Source organism: Berghia stephanieae, chromosome 3 (genome assembly GCF_034508935.2).
Source record: "Berghia stephanieae isolate SIO BIC M18660-M18661 chromosome 3, UCSD_Bste_1.3, whole genome shotgun sequence".
In the NCBI taxonomy this organism is placed as follows: domain Eukaryota; kingdom Metazoa; phylum Mollusca; class Gastropoda; order Nudibranchia; family Aeolidiidae; genus Berghia; species Berghia stephanieae.
The window spans coordinates 7,835,268-7,852,767 of NC_088362.1; the positions used below are offsets into that span (position 1 = coordinate 7,835,268).

At 34.6% G+C, this 17,500-nt stretch overlaps 1 long non-coding RNA gene across 1 annotated transcript in view; it reads left to right on the forward strand.

Annotated features, from left to right (window-relative positions):
• LOC144966962 (uncharacterized) overlaps positions 1 to 17,500 on the forward strand; it is a 24,865-nt gene that overhangs the window by 2,841 nt on the left and 4,524 nt on the right. The window contains exons 2-4 of the long non-coding RNA XR_013644298.1: positions 2,866 to 2,950; positions 8,870 to 8,925; positions 14,609 to 14,644. This is a non-coding gene — a long non-coding RNA (uncharacterized LOC144966962). The remainder of the gene's footprint in view (positions 1 to 2,865; positions 2,951 to 8,869; positions 8,926 to 14,608; positions 14,645 to 17,500) is intronic.

A 17,500-nucleotide genomic window follows, 5' to 3' on the forward strand; every position in this document is an offset into this window, starting at 1 on the left:
CCTTGCTTGTGAAACTTGAGCCATCTGGACCTCCTATAAATCGATTTTTTAAAAATCTTTTCTTTTTATTGACTTTATTTCTATGTCCTCATTATATTCCATTAGTTGTTTATTTTTTAGATTGTTATTGTAAAGCCGGAGTTTAACCCGGTTTCTATAACGTGAAACGGACAATAGACATTGCTTGCTACCCTTTAAGTATGACGCTAATTTACCGCAAAGTACTTTCTAGCAGAACCAGCAAACCAATCACTGCTGGATGGATTGGGCGGGGATAAATAACCTCTAAAAAACTCGACTTCACCCGAAATCGAAGTCAGTCCTTTTGCCTGTGAAGCGAGCACTCTACCAACCTTTAAATCCCTGGTTTGAAAGTTTTTGTCAAGATGACGGTCATTTGAAGGACGAGTTTTCTTGACAAATTTTTAAATACATGTTTTTCCAAAATACGACAGTTACCTGGTTAATTATTATTATTATTATTATTATTATTATTATTATTATTATTATTATTATTATTATTATTATTATTATTATTATTATTATTATTATTATTAATATTATTATTATTATTATTATTATTATTATTATTATTATTATTATTATTATTATTATTATTATTTCTACTATTTTTATTATCATTATTATTTTTAATATTATTATCATTATTATTATTATTATCATCATCATCATCATCATCATCATCATCATCATCATCATCATCATCATCATAACAGCAGAAAATGAAGTGAGTAGAAAAGGGCCAGAAGACAATAGAGAATAAAAAATTCGCAGCGATGTGGGCTCGAACCAACGACCTTACTGATACGACAACTCCGTCTGGCCATCAGAGGGAAGCTATGCAGTCGACGCCATTCACCAATCCAAAAAACTGGTTTCTTCTGACTTCTTAAGATCATGTGTTCAAGTTTCAAGACAGCTCCTCATTTAACTTGACCCAAACGGATCAGCCCAACAGTACCGTCCATGACATAATCAGTCGGATGGTGAAAAGGTTTGAACTGAGATATTGACAAGTTCAGTTAGAAGGTCAATTTTTATCAAAAAGAGATTTTGTCATAAATAATTAAATCCAAACTTTTTGTACATTTTCGGGAAATATCAAAGCTTAATTTCACTTCTAAATATTTTTTACAGCTAGTCAAGTTGAAAAAGTATGAAATTTGATAAAAGTTGCAGGATACCTTTCCTATTCATCTGATCATAACTTCATGAAAAATCACCCGACTTATTTCAAATGAAGATTAAAATGCTCTGGTGAGCATATTATTCTTTCCGAAAATGAAAAAACTCCAAATCCAAAATGTTCACCTACCGACTGATTATGTCATTCACGCACACAGTCTCATAATAACAACTTGGTTTATCTGCTTAACTCACTCAATCCTAGAGATTTTTGCTACTTTTCAAACTTGGAAAAAATGTATTAAAGATGAGTATGTCCATAGATAGTTTTATTCAACTACCATTAACATGCAAAATCTACAAGAGATGAAGTGAGTAGAAAAGTGCCAGAAGACAATAGAGAATAAATTTTTTTTCGCGGCGGTGGTGGGGTTTGAACCTGCGACCTTATTGGTACGACAACTCCGCCTGGCCGGTGAAAGCGTGACTCTACCTTATGAGCTATCCACGAACACAAAAATATTCGTTTCAAACTCAGGTCATTGGTACGACAACTCCGCCTGGCCTGGTAACTTCGCGATGGTTGTGTGGTGAACCCGCGTTCTATCATCCACTAAGACCATCAGTTATTATGTCAGAAAGAAGTGGTCGCCCTTTCTCTATTTCAACGAAAACAGAGAGACTTCGAAAATCTTTACTCCCGTCCAGTATTAGGCTTTATAACAACAAGCAATAATCATTTTATATAATTATTTCGCATTTTTACTTCCAAAAAATCTAAATATTAATTTATTAATTTATTTGTTTTGCAATCTTTTCAATTTTCAATTTATAGTGACAGTTTTAACTATTTTACAGTGTTGAAATTATTCATATTATAAAGCGCAGCTCTGGTTATGGAGCTGTTCCTTTTTTATATATACATCCTATTTCCATTGTATTTTTATCTTATTGTGTAAATTATAACACGTCTGTACAAAAAAATCCTTTTTGGGATGCAATAAAGTATTATTATTATTATTATTATTATTATTATTATTATTATTATTATTATTATTATTATTATAGATAGATAGAGATAGATAGAAAGATAGATAGATAGATAGATAGATAGATAGATAGATAGATAGATAGATAGATAGATAGATAGATAGAAACTGACGTCGTTTATTATATTATTTAATAATAATAATAATAATAATAATAATAATAATAATAATAATAATAATAATAATAATAATAATAATAATAATAATGATAATAATAATAATAATAATAATAATAATAATAATAATAATAATAATAATAATACGAAGTGCTTATTCGCAGGAGTACGGCGAATAGTGGGTCCACGGCGGAATCACTATTCGCAGTAGTAGAAACGCTCTCCCGTCTCTGAAAATTAGTCGTTGTCCCCTCACTGAACACAACACTGTATTTCTGTTCAAAATGGCGTGCTGTCAAATAGCTTGAAGTTGAATGAGAGTGTATCAGTTTGAGAAGGAATGAAGAGGAGGGATAGGATGATTGAAACATTTTATGTGACTTAGAATTGAGATTTTGAACATTTCAACTTTTCCTTCAAGTCTGAAACTTGACAAGATCGTGTTTTGTTTTGTTTTTCTTCCCCCCCCCCCCCCCCCCCCCTCACTCCATGAATCAAAATTACCCCATCCGCACCTCTCCAGCGTGTTCATTCATTCACATTTTGAAATCTAGCAGCTTATCGGTCGAAATCTAGCCACTTATCTGTCAGATTACTTTAATGAGAATAGTTCGGTCCCCGCTTATTGTATTATCTACAGTTAGTTAAATATATTTTATAATTCAATTCAATTCAAATATTTATTTATTGTCGGCAATTAAAAATGTTTCGTAGATAATGTAGTCAGGCTAATAGAAGCCTTTAACCGACCAAGGTTTTAACACATAGTGCATAAAAATACATAGTAATACATTTTCCTTAAAAACATTCCCTCATCAAGATTCCAATCATGACACACAAAGAAATAATAATTATAATATATATATATATATATATATATATATATATATATATATATATATATATATATATATATATATATATATTATTATTATTATTATTATTATTATATTATTATTATTATTATTATTATTATTATTATTATTATTATTATTATTATTATTATTATTAATATTATTATTATTATTATTATTATTATTATTATTATTATTATTATTATTATTATTTCTTCCGAGTCGGCCTCGACTGATCCTGGCTGAAGTTGTGAGGTCTGCGACAATCTAGACGCGGCAGCGCAACTGTTTCAGCCGTGCATCAGGCGGGTGGGGCGTGACCAGACCCCTTCGACATGTTGCACAGCATACGCATTGCCCCGCGCAGCCATTTCACTGTATTGTGGCGTAGTTGCACACATGTGTAATGGCTTATGATCGTATAGTGGCCTTTTGGTACATGATATTGATCCTTTGCATTGTGTTGTAGATGTTAATAATGACTAAATAGTTCAAGGGCCAATGATGATAATTGAATGTACAACATCAAGACATTCAAAATAAAATCCAGACTCCAAGTTTCATTTCTTACTGTTTTATTTGTTGTGATAAATTCCAAATCCAAATCAATTAGCATGGTCATAATTCAATCCATTTCATAAATTTCAAATCCGTAAAACCAGTCCAGTTATAAAGTCATTTTGCCTTTGTAACAATGTTCAATGTACGTGGAGTATTTCTAAGTCCGTAAAATAAAGATTCTAAGTAGGATGTTAGAACTTGCAGCATACTAGGAAAGTACAGCTCATAGTGAAGTAGAATGGAGAATCGAATGTAGAATAGAATCAAAAACACTCTAAAAGGTTCCCACAATTCCTTTCCAAAGGTCAGTTTTTACGCCCAAATTATAATCATTGGTGGCACGCCCAAATAAACCGTACGCCTAAATAACAAATACGGTACGGCCAAATAATATCGTATGCCCAAATAATCCTTTACGCCTAAATAATAAAAACCAACTATAATTTGATTTTTTTTTTATCCCCAAATACCAAGTAACACCGATCAAAGAAAATAATTTTCTAGTACTCAATATAATGACCAAGTTTAACTGATATGCAAGCACCGTGAACTCATTAAACCTACTTGCTGTTACCTAACTCTCGTACAATACCGTTGTGCCTAGTTCGCCGAGGCCGCATAGGTAACTCTTCGATTTAATTGAACATGGTATTCCTTTCCGATTCCATTAGTATCAGGGTGATGGAGGAGGGGGACTGTTTATATTATTTATCTATATTTGGGATTGGGTGGGATGTATTGTATGGTGGGGTTTGAAAAAAGGAAATAATATACTTAGTTTTCCATAGAACTGTTATGACTACATTATTCCAGAGGCCTAAGAGTTTGGGGAAAGGTGATCGATTCTTTGAAGTTTTGACGATTTCAAAAATAAGGGGGGGGGGGGGGGGGAAGAGAGAGAGAGAGAGAAAAGACATGAATGTACCTTGTTATTTGTTGTATCCAGGAAATTTTGCAATGATTATTATTATGAGTTGGTGAAAATGTTATAGGTATTTAAGTAGGGCAGACTCAGAAGAGTTAAGTGATTACCTATATGTGAGAGAACATTTTTTATTATAGTAGTAGAAGTTAGCGTATACAACATTGTAAATCACAGAGAATCAAGTAACTTATGTGTGGGCCCTTTGAATATTATCTCAGTCACTACTCAAAGAACTGAAGTAGATATTAATTCTTCTTCTTCTAGGTTCCATGCCTGGTCCAGGCTTCGGATACTGCATGAATTATCTCTCTCCATTCCTCCCTGTCTCTTGCTTTTTCAAACAGCTCTTGGATTGTTAGGTTGGTGAAGCCCTTCAGTTGGTCTATGAGTGTTTTTCTTTGTCTCCCCCGGGCGCGTTTACCAGGTATTTTTCCACAACTTGCCAGGTATTCATTCTTATCTTTCCTTACTATGTGTCCGAAAAAGGATAGTTGTCGATCCACTATTAAGGGCATTAGTTTCCTTTGTTGGTATGTTTGTTTTAGCACTTCTTCGTTCGTTTTGTGTGCGGTATACGATATTCTCTGCATCCTTCTCAAGCACCACATTTCAAAAGCTTCAATGTTCTTTTGTGTTTCTGCATTTGTAGTCCAGCTTTCGCATCCGTAGAACAAGATTGGCCACACGTAGCACTTCAAGACTCGGAATCTAATCCCGAACGACATCTGTTTGTTTTTCAAAATGTTTCCCAGGTCCATGAAGGCCTGTTTGGCTTGAGTTATTCTTGCTCGTATGTCTCGGTTACATCTTCCATCTGTTGTCACTATTGAACCTAGGTATTTAAAACTTTCTACGTTGGTAAGTTGCTCGCCGTGAATCGTTATATTGCAGGTGTTGTTGTTTTCGGGGTTTTTCTGTATTACCATGCATTCTGTTTTGGTGATATTCACTTCCATTCCCTTGGCTTCACTATCTACTACCACTTTGTCAACAATCTTTTGAAGTTGGATTTCTGATGTTGCAATGAGTACCGTATCGTCTGCGTATCTTATATTATTTATGTTGTGACCTCCTACTTTTATTCCCTCCATATTATTTATGCCCCTCATGATTGTTTCTTGGTATAGATTAAACAGATCTGGTGAGGCAACACACCCTTGACGGACTCCTTTCTTAATAGGAATGGAATTTCCTGTAGAGTTTCCGATTTTGATAGATGCCTGCTGGGTGTAGTATAATGTTTGCATGAGTCTGAGGTCTTTCTCATCAGCGCCAATGGAGTGCAGTTGTTTTAGTATTTCTTCGTGGCGTACTCTATCAAAAGCTTTTTTGTAGTCGACAAAACAGAGGTATAGTGGGGTCTGAACCTGTATAGCTCTTTCACTTAAAACACGGAGGAGGTATATTGCGTTCCTTGTCCCTCTGTCAGGTTGGAATCCATATTGTTCTTCTGCGATTTCAGGGTTAATCTTATTCCTTAGCCTGTTGATAATTATACGCAACAGTATTTTGTTGATGTGACTTATTAAACTTATAGTTCTAAAATTTTCGCATCTGACTGCACCTGCTTTCTTTGGTATTGCTATGAAAATAGAGTTACAGAGATCTTCTGGAATTTTCCCAGTATTGTATATATTGTTGAATAATATGTGAAGTTCATCAATTGCTAGATCTCCTAGGCTTTTTAATACCTCTACAGATATTTCATCAGGGCCTGTTGCTTTACCATCCTTCATTCGTTCCATGGCATGTTCAATTTCACTTTTGGTGATGTTTGGTCCGCTTAATGGTTCTTTGAATTTCAGTGGTGGTTCATTTCTATTTGGATCATTGTACAGTTCGCCTATGTATTCTACCCATCGGCTTTCTATATGTTGTTCTTCAAATAGCAGTTCCCCTTGTTTGTTTTGGATACAACTTCCTGCTGCTTTGCTTTTCCTTTTCCCTGATAGTTCTTTTATTCTTTGGTGAGCTTGTTGGGGGTTGGGTTTGTATTCTCTTTCGATTTCGCAGCATTTCCAGTCTAGATAGTTCTCGTGTGCCTCGATGCATTTGGATTTAATGTGGTTGTTCAATGTTTGGTATTCTGCAGACCCTCTGTTGCATTTTCGTCTTTCTTCAAATAGGTTTAGAATTTCATTTGTCATCCATTCCTTTTTGCTGTTTGTTTGAGCTATTGGTAAATGCTTTTCTGTAGTTGCTTTGACACACTTTTGGAATATATCAAATTGTTTTTCACATTTTTTGTTATCAGGTTCACTTTGGCTTTGTATCATGAGTGCATTTTCAAATTCTTCTCTCATTTTTGTTTGTATGCCATTATCTTTGCATAACCTGTAATCCCTCTTTATTCTACCAGCTGTTCTCTGAATAGCTTTAAACTTTATCCTTACTGTACAAACAACTGGGACATGGTCACTGTCTACATCGGCGCCTGGGTAGGTTTTGCAATTTAATATGCCATTTCTGAATCTTGATGATACTGCTATAAAGTCTATCTGGTTCCTTGCTCTGTCCCCTGGTGATTGCCATGTCCAGGTTCTTCTTGGGTGTTGTTGAAACCAGGTGTTTGAAATCATTAATTTATTTGTTCTACACCAATCTGCCCAGATGTTTCCTCGTTCATTTCTGTCTCCGAGTCCATGTGGTCCGATTATGTCACCATCTCTGCCTCTGCCAATCTTAGCATTTAGGTCCCCCATTACCATAAGGACTTCTTGTGATTTACACATTCGTTTTGCTTTGTCTAGTGAATGGTAAAACTCTGTCATATCTGCATCTGTCGCCTCTTCTGTTGGTGCATAAACTTGAATAATATTGGTGTCAACTACAGGTCCTCTTAGCTTAACCAGCAAAACTCTGTCTGAGATTGCTACGTGCCCTTTGTAAAATTTGGTTGATTTTTGGTCTAAGATCATCCCTACTCCTTTTTGGAAAGAGGTTCCACCACTCCATATGATCTTATATGTCATGTTGTTTTCTTGTTTTGACATGGTTCCCTGCTCTTTCCATCTCATCTCTGCCAGGCCAAGAATATTTATTTGGAGCCGTTTCATTTCTTTTAGAATGTTGTTTAGTTTTCCTTTTTGGGCACAGGTCCTGACATTCCATGTCCCAATTTTGGTTTTGTCACATTTGTTAAATTTATTTCGCCTAGTAACTGGCTGACGGTTCGGTGTGACCCAACCGAGCGAGGCAGCAGTCTTCCGTGAAAACATGCTCCCCTTTACGCTGTCACCGTTTAACTTTTGGACTTATTCATGCAGTTAACTCGGCAAAGTTACAGAATGGTTTGCCATTGCCTATTCTTGTCGCCCTCTGCAGTTGGCCAGCTTGACCTGTTACCGTTCGACACCACGAGGAGGTTGCAGTAGGGCTTGATGATGATCTATCTTTGCAGACTTGGCATCATCCATTTGTCGAACAGATATTAATTACATTCAATCATTTACTGGATTTCGTTTTCTAGATTTCCTTCTAGCTTTGTTTTGTGGTTCGTGTATTTGGTTTTTGCCATGGCCCTCACTTGAGTCCTTTAAGGAGAGGGCAATAATCAGATGTATAAAATTATTTTTATAATTTGACCAAGCTCCCCCCCCCCTCCGACCTTCCAAACTAAATAATCTCTCTGTTATCGACTCTAACATATTTTGTTTTCAATATAATATTTTTTTATGAATTTGAGTTTAAAGTTTATATTAGGGATCACTTTCATTTGTCTGGATGGGATAATTGGTCTATTTTCACCCTGAACACATGTATATTGTTTTCTTGCAACCAACTTCTATCTGCTAGATGAACCATCCATAATTGGTTTACTTCTGTGCCCTAGTGGAACCAGTCATAATTTTTTTACTTCTTTGCCCCAATTGAATCAATTATCATTCGTTTACTTCTGTGCCATATTTAACCAGTCATCATAGGTTTACTTATTTGCCCTAGTTGTACCATTTATATTTTATGGGTGATACTAAGCGTCTTTTTGCTTTGCCTTGAAATGACCGGCCTAATTAAATTGTCACAACCCTGTAAAATCCAAGAAAAACATAGCCACAATTCACAATGGACAGTGAATGACTGTATTATAATCAGTCCCTCTTTTCAAATAAACCGTTTGATGGAGCTCTTCAGTTAAGATAGTAGAGGATTCGTGTCTAATCCATTTTCATTATTGAAAACCGATCATATGTGCCTGACCATATTTTGCATTTCTTGCAGAATTTGCCTTTGCCATCTTAATGTTCTGCATGATGCATGAATCTGATGCAAGTCGGGTAAGTTGATAACAGTTAGATGTATAGGAATTCATTCATTCATTCATTCATTCATTCATTCATTCATTCATTCGTCCATATACATCATTCATGCATTCATTCATTCATGATTCACATCAATTTTTTTATTTATGCATTCATATTAATCATTCAATCATCAATTCCATGAATTATTTAATTAATTAATTAATTAATTAATTATTAGATAAATGTATTGATTAATTAATTAATTCCTTCTTTCACATTATTTATTCGTTCATTCTCATTCATTGATTCATTCTTTCTTTCAGTCATTAAGTCATTCATTCATTCATTCATTCATTCATTTATTCATTCAGTCTGTCAGTCAGTCAGTCCGTCAGTCAGTCACAGTTAGTCATTAACAGTTATTCATTCATTCATTCATTCATTCATATTTCTTTTAAATCATTCATTCATTCATACATTCATTCATATTTCTTTTAAATCATTCATTCATTAATTCCTTCATTCATTCATTTATTCTTTCATATAATTCATTCATATCATAAAATAACGGTGATTATATATTTAAAATGATATTGTCTAATTTGTCAATTTGATTAGGATTCTAAAAATATTTACTTATCTTAAATCTCTACTTGAAATCTAAAATTACTCCATTTTATGGCATTTGTTATTATACTTATATATATATATATATATATATATATATATATATATATATATATATATATATATATATATATATATATATACTAGTAAAAAGGCCGCAATTTCGCGGGGAAAGAACTATTTTCATTCGATACTGTAATCACCATCATTTAATGAGGGCAGATTGGTAAACAACGTTGTCTGTGTAATTTGGTATATCTTCGGTTGATTTTTCTGTGGGGCCCAATAATATATTTAATAATATATTCCCTCAACTAACCCCAAGAAAAAATTAAACCTAGTACCTTTAATTAACCCCAATAGGAAAAACAAACACCCTAGCACTTTAATAATACTTATGACTAACCCTAATAGGAAAAAAAATCATCCGATCTCGAGCTAATCCTAATAGAAAAAATCATGACAAATTGAATAAATAAACGCATGACAAAAGATCAAAGGTGAAAATACAAATTTAAAGAATACTGGGGATGTAGGAGCTTTCGGAATGTCTCCCTTTACTTAACTTATGGAAAAACAAGCTTCCTAGCACCTTTAATAAGACTTATGACTAACCTCTCGAGCTAACCCTAATAGAAAAAAAAAACAACTCTCGGACTGCTTTGCACTACCTTTCAATATTTAACAAATCAAAATGGCGGCTGAAAATCAAAACAATGGTCAAATTAAGAAATTTTAAACTTTCACAAATCTATCAAGGTTTGTTCTAGAGTTTTAAAAATACTTCTAGATATAATGACAAATTGAATAAATAAATGCCTGACAAAATATCAACGGTGAAAATACAAATTTAAAGAATACTGGGGATGAAGGAGCTTTCGGAATGTCTCCCCTTTACTTAACTTATGGAAAAACAAACATCCTAGCACCTTTACTAAGACTTATGACTAACCTTAATAGAAAAAGAAATATCCTCGATCTCGAGCTAACCCTAATAGTAAAAAAAAGAATCAAAATGGCGACTGAAATACCTTCATGTGATCAAGTGAATAATATCACTATGAATGCCACAATTTGCTGAAAAATGCCAACACCCACACACACATGTATACACCACACACAACACACACACACACACACGCGCACACACACACACACACACGCACACACACACACACAAACATACACACAATTAGAACATAAATAACACTGATCACCGCTAAATCAACAACACAACGGAAGTAATAATAATACTTGATGTCATAAATAGATGACGCAAATTGACTACTTTTTACAGTGTCAAAATTAGTTGATTTTGGGAGTCAAGTGTCGTCGTTGGTACATATTTTATGATATCTGTTTGACTCAACGAACTTTCAAACTGACTTTAAATTATAAAAGGAAATCAAGTTATCTGTTTATCTATCTGTAAAAAATACATTTCTAATTTTCAAATCTTTCAGTAGAGTTGTGCGCCGTATCAATTTTTTTTATTGACTCAAATAAGCACAATGTTCTCCACAATGCTATATTTTTAAAAGAAAGGATATATATATATATATATATATATATATATATATATATATATATATATATATATATATGTATATATATATATATATATATATATATATATATATATATATATATATATATATATATAGTATAATTTAAAGTCTACGTTCTCTTATATAAAAGCATATAAAATCGTATCTGCGTCACTGCCTCTTTCTCATGACATGATGTAGACACGGTGTCTACGATCACTAAGACATGACAAACGGTAATTTGATTGGATATAACTGTCTACTACTACTACTACTACTACTACAGTGGAATCCTGTTGTAACGAGATGTATGGGACTGGTGCGAAAAATCCGTTATAGCAGGATTCTCGTTATAAGAGATCATGTAATAAACTCAAGGGAAATAATTACGCGGGCCTACTCTGGGTATTGGGTTATAATTATTCTATGTATTATTCTGTAGAGTACTTTAAACGATTGGATAATCCCCTGGTCACAGGGTTGTAGTACACTTGTGGTGTTTGGCGGCAGGAAAAAACAGTTGGATGGACTTCAAATCAGTCATATGTGGGTGCGAAGAGCAGTTATCCACAATGAGTGCGACGCTTCTTCCTTGCAGAGCAAACTTTCTATCTAGTTTCCGCACCCATTGCTCGAAGATCGTACTTGTCATCCACGCCTTTTTGTTGAATTTGTACTCTGTTGGAAGAGCTTTAATGTTTTTGAAACACCGCGGCTTCTCGAACCTCCCTATTGTGAGGAGTGGCAACTTCTCCGTCCCATTCATGTTGGCAGCGATTAACAGTGTGATTCTCTCCTTTGGAATCTTGTTGCCGCTGCACACCTCTCCCTGTCTCGCAAGCGTGCGGTTTGGCAGGCACTTGTAGAACAGCCCAGTTTCGTCCGCGTTGAAGATTTCACCGGGCTGGTATTTCCTCAGGATTTCTTGCAGCTGACCTTTCCTCCAACTGTCAATAGTTTCGGTCGACACTGAAGCTGATTCGCCGCAAACAACTTTCATTGAAATGGCGTGTCTGGCCTTGAAGCGATTCAACCAACCAATGCTCATGTCAAAGTTCTGGTGTCCTAGGGTTTTTGCAAGTTCATTGCCTTTTTCCATTAAGATGGGGCCTGAAATCGGGACACTGAGGCTCCTAGCCTGGTTGAACCATAACAACAAACTGCGGTCGACGTCTTCAAAATCGGGCTTTCTTATTTTCTTCCTTTCCTGCTGGAATCGTCCACTGGTATACGCCGCCATGATGGTTTCTCTATCTTTCAAGATGGTGTGTAAGGTACTTGAAGCGATGTCATGCGACCGACAAATTTCTGCTTTTGTTCGGATCTTTTTATCGACCTCTTCAATCAACATAGCTTTGGTCTCAAGAGTTAAACATTTGCGTTTCTTGATAAATGATTTAGAGTTAGAGGCCATTATAAAGGTGTATTGAACAAGGATATGTCTTGACTGGTACTGATGATAATTAAATTAAAACTGACTAGCGCTAGCGATGTTGACTGCTCGGCGTTGGCAATAAGAAAGAAAGGGACTCGCAAATTGCGTTCTCCCCTACCCAAGGCATCGTATAACACCACCATGTCGCCCCCATCCCATTACGTCGTGAGTTTGTTCCGCTTGCTTGCACATCTCATGCCCTCCACTCGCATTCATTCGGTCCATTGTAAGGTTACAGTCTCCCCCCCCCCTCCCGCCTACAACTCATCCCCCATCGTAATCAAAGAAGTGAGAGCCATTGTACTGGTGTGTAAGTGATTACATCTAGTCATCTTGCCTAACATCAGGCTCTTGTAAACGATGCCTAACAGCAAACACTGCTAGCGTATTTCATGCGATGCGCCTACCTTATCTCTCTACCCCTCCAACTCCCCCTCCCCTCCTAACTCATTCCACGCAGTCTTCATTGTTTGTTTGCACACTGAGGATATCCCATTCGCTATACACACCATCGACGCATTATGTCATTTCGTAACCGACCAGGTTTTATTCGCTTTTGCGTTGTACACAACAGCAGCAGTCAGCAGCACTATTCCGTTATAACCGACTCGCGTATTTGTCCGATTGCGTTATAGCAATACTTTTTTTACAAAGATAAAGAAGAAAAAAAACCGGGGTTTTAGAAAGATGCCGTTACAACAGACTTCTCGTTATTCCAGGACTCGTTATAAATGGACTCCACTGTACTACTACTACTTCTTCTTCTTCATCTTCTTCTTCTTCTTCTTCTTCTTCTTCTTCTTCTTCTTCTACTACTACTACTACTACTACTACTGCTACTACTACTACTGCTACTACTACTACTACTACTACTACTACTACTACTACTACTACTACTACTACTACTACTACTACTACTACTACTACTACTACTACTACTACTACTCCTACTACTCCTACTACTACTACTACTACTACTACTACAACTACTACTACTAATACTAATACTACTACACACTACTACTACAGAACAACCAAATGACGCCGATTCGGTGGTGCCTTATTTTGTCGATCTTTATGTCAATGAATATTTCAAAATAACGTTACCAAGATTCCAGTACTATAGCTTCGTTCATCTCGCTAAAGATCACCCGGAGATTGCCTGAGGAAACTGTAGGGTCAAGGATTGCTTATTTTTCTCATTAAATCATTAATTATTGTTCAAGAGTATTATTAACTGACAAGTTTGTCCCTATCCCACAAAGGTATTTAAATACATTTTATAATTTTTTTTATGATTCACGTGTGGTAATCCATTTTTCCTTAGTGAATGTTATATGCTTGAAACTGATTTGTACTTTTCTCTCTCACTAAATTCTGTTTTTTTTTTCTGTGTTTGTAGAGTATGAGAGAAATATTGAATTTTTTGGTATAACAATTGTATACTCAATTATTTGATAAATTATACTACTCCGGTGACAGCTATAATATATAATATTTTCTCCACATTATTGGTCATACCCTTTTTAACCAGATGAGATAAACTTTAATCTCTTCTCTTTATGTCCTTTTTAACCTGACAAAACAACTTCTTGAAGCGTCCGGTCACATATGTTGATGGGAAAAAAATCAGGAAACAAATCATTCAATTGAAAATTCAGGAAGCCTTTCAAACGTTCTTCGAGCTAAGGGAATTAACTTTAGATACAAATTTATTGAAAATCCAGTACCTTTAATTAACACTAATAGAAAAAAAAAATCTCAAATAACTGCTCTGTACTACCTGTCAATACTTCAACGACAGAGAACCGTAAACATGATTATTTTAGGAAAAATTTAACTTTTACCAAACAATAAAGCTTTATTTTACAACTTTTTAAAGCCAACTGAAATTGGACGAATAAAATAAATAAACTTCTGACAAAGATCCACGGTTAGAATGAAAATATAAATTGAAGCTTCTTCAAGAAACGTGCGGAAGGTATCCCGAAAATTAATTTCCTGTTTATTGTTATCCTGTCTCTGGTTTGAATTTGTATTTGAATCGTTGAATACTTGTAAATATTATTGTTATGTGGATTACAGTTTCTTCTTTATATATCTCCAGTCTTGTGAACTGTGCATACAGCATTCCCTCTGCAAGGTAAGTATGTACCAAATAAGTAACTGCCCACGAATCAAATTCAACTGTTTCTGTCTAAATCTATCAGAATAATTTGCAAGAATGTCTCCATTTATTATCATATCAGTATTACAATTAAGATGACTTACATCGTCCAGCTCTTTCCCTATACAGACATACAAAATACAATTATATATATATATAATATATATATATATATATATAATATATATATATATTGAATCGTGTTGGATACAAATATACAAATATGGCACGAATAATGCTCGATATGTAATAATACAGCGAATTATTATCGTAATATTTACCACAATGTTGGAGTCAATCTACATCGATGTTTCAGGCCTTCCAGCCATCGTCTGGACGATGTGTTACATGAGTTTGGTTATATATAATAAAATTCGACAATATTGTTTAAAGTATTCGCTATCTTCACTTCCTGAATATAACGAATCCTCGAAACAACATTGTAGAAGTTGAACAAAATTACATTTGAAATTTGTTTTAAAAGGGCTTTTTAACAAAAGGTTGAACACGATTATTTCATGGTTTTTGTGTATATACGTATTATTTATATATATAAATTTATTCTATGTTATATAACGTATGCAATTTTTTACCGCTCGATCATTGTACGTCTATGTGGCCTTGTGGTATGAAAATTGATTTCTGATCGGAAGGTCCTTGATTCGAGGCTGGCTGCCTATAGTCATGTCATTGGAAATTGCTTTTTAGTCACGTTTCTTCACCAGGTTGTTCTTTATCTTTTACATTATGGCCGAATATTATGCTACTGTCCTCCTAGTATGGAGAGACTTTCATTCTAGTTGTTAGATCATGCTGTTCTCATAATTTCCAGTAACAAAACGATCGGCTCGTCTCTGTTCTACCTCCAGTTCCTCAGCAAGGTGTTTTGTTTGTGTGTTCCAAATAGTGCACGGGCATTCAAAATGTAGTAAAACGAATGAATTGTAAGCTAATAATTTTGGGCTTGTTGATCTAAATTTTAAATCTATTCGAATGGAACCCGGTGTCCTATTTCCTTTTGTTGTGAGGCTGATGTGCTCGTCCCATTTAAGTCTGACTTTATAGTTGTTATTTGGCTGATGTTATGCGCTCTGGTAATTATGCGGTTGTGTAACTTGTAACAACGTGTAATTTAAGCTGCATTTTAGTGTACGGAACGTAATACGGTACCACTGTTCCAAAGCAGCCATGATTCTTGAGGTCATGTTGCAGATGTTCTTCACCTTCTTGAGATTATATTGTCATGTATTCAATTGCTTCATCTTTAAAAAAAGATCACTTTTGATCTTAAGGCATTTGCCTGCAATGATCTCGTATTACAGGAGATTTTGGCAAAATATGTTGTTGTTAACATTTTCAAAGACATCGGAGAAGAACATTATAAATAAATGAGTTTGTTGGCCCTTCTCAAGAAACTTTGAAAAGTCATCAATAAAATTGATTAATTGTATTTCATTTGAGCGCGTGGACATGTTGGTTTTCATATAAGATACCATGCCTATATCTGTATTGTTTTATCTGACAATGATGACAATGATGTGCTCGATAACCTTTATTTAAATACGAGCGAGAGATACTGGGCGGTAATCTGAAGGAATCGTTCCCTGTCATTTTTTTTTTTATTAATGTTACTTTCTCTGTCAGCTATGCTTTCTTTGCAATTTGTTTGAAGGTCAAAACTTGCTCCTGTAAAAATGCTGTGGTGACGAGCTTTTTATTGTCATTTATTTGATGATATCCCATTTCTGTCTCAGTTTCTGTGTATAGAGCAGTATAATTAGGTGCCCCAAACGTAAACAATAACAAGTTGCTCGTGATTTTCGTTAGGGACCGGAAAAATTTACGCACAATATAGGTCTCCCAATTTTGTAGTTTGAGTTGTAGGCAATACACTTTCAGTATTGAAAATATGTTTACATAAAATCTAACAGTTGCAGAAATAATAATATAAGACTAAATTCTTCTGAAAATCAGGCTCCGAATAATTCTCGTTTTGTTCACACCAGCGCAATAATTTGCTCTGGTCTAAAAATAGATAGACTGTAACTTTTGATAAATTTTACCTTTTGTTCCATAAAATATCGAGATCTAAACATTATTTGATGCATGATCGAGTATTTATGAATATGTGTTTCTTTTGCCACCTAACAGCCAAATTTTAAAGGTTATTTTTTTCTATAATTTACATTGGAACTTGAGCTGTCAAGACAGGAACATGTGGTTTGCCATGTGCTTCTAGACCTTTGTTTACGTTTGGGGCACCTAATTATACTGCTGTATAAGATGTGACCAGATCTTTTGTCATACCAGTAATTTTCTTTCCATTCTCATTAGGGCTTAACACGTCCTCCACGTAGTCCAAATATTTCGATGTAACTCCTTTGGTACGAAACATTTCAGAACTGTATATTTTTCTGTGTAGAAGGGAAGAATGTGAAAAGTATTTACGCCGCTCTTGTATTATCAATATTATAATTTAAAAAAATTGATAAAGCTATCAAAACAAAGTTTCGTTTTGATCTTTTCGTTCATTATTTAAGCATAGACACGGTATTTATTCACAAAGAGCCGCCAACTGTGATTGATCATTCGTCTATTTATTCTTTGTATAACTTCGGTTACGCTGTTTTGTCATATTTCTTATTGACGTTGTGAACCATGGTAAACTTTTTATTTTGAAATACTTTATGCGGTACGAGATTTACTCGTCCTCTGTCTAAAAATGTTTTAATTTGTGTAGATATATCTAAAACCTCTTTAGCTGTTTCAATCGTTACGTTTCCCAGACTTCCCATTTTGCTTTTATGAAGAGAGGAATTTCTCTATGTTTCT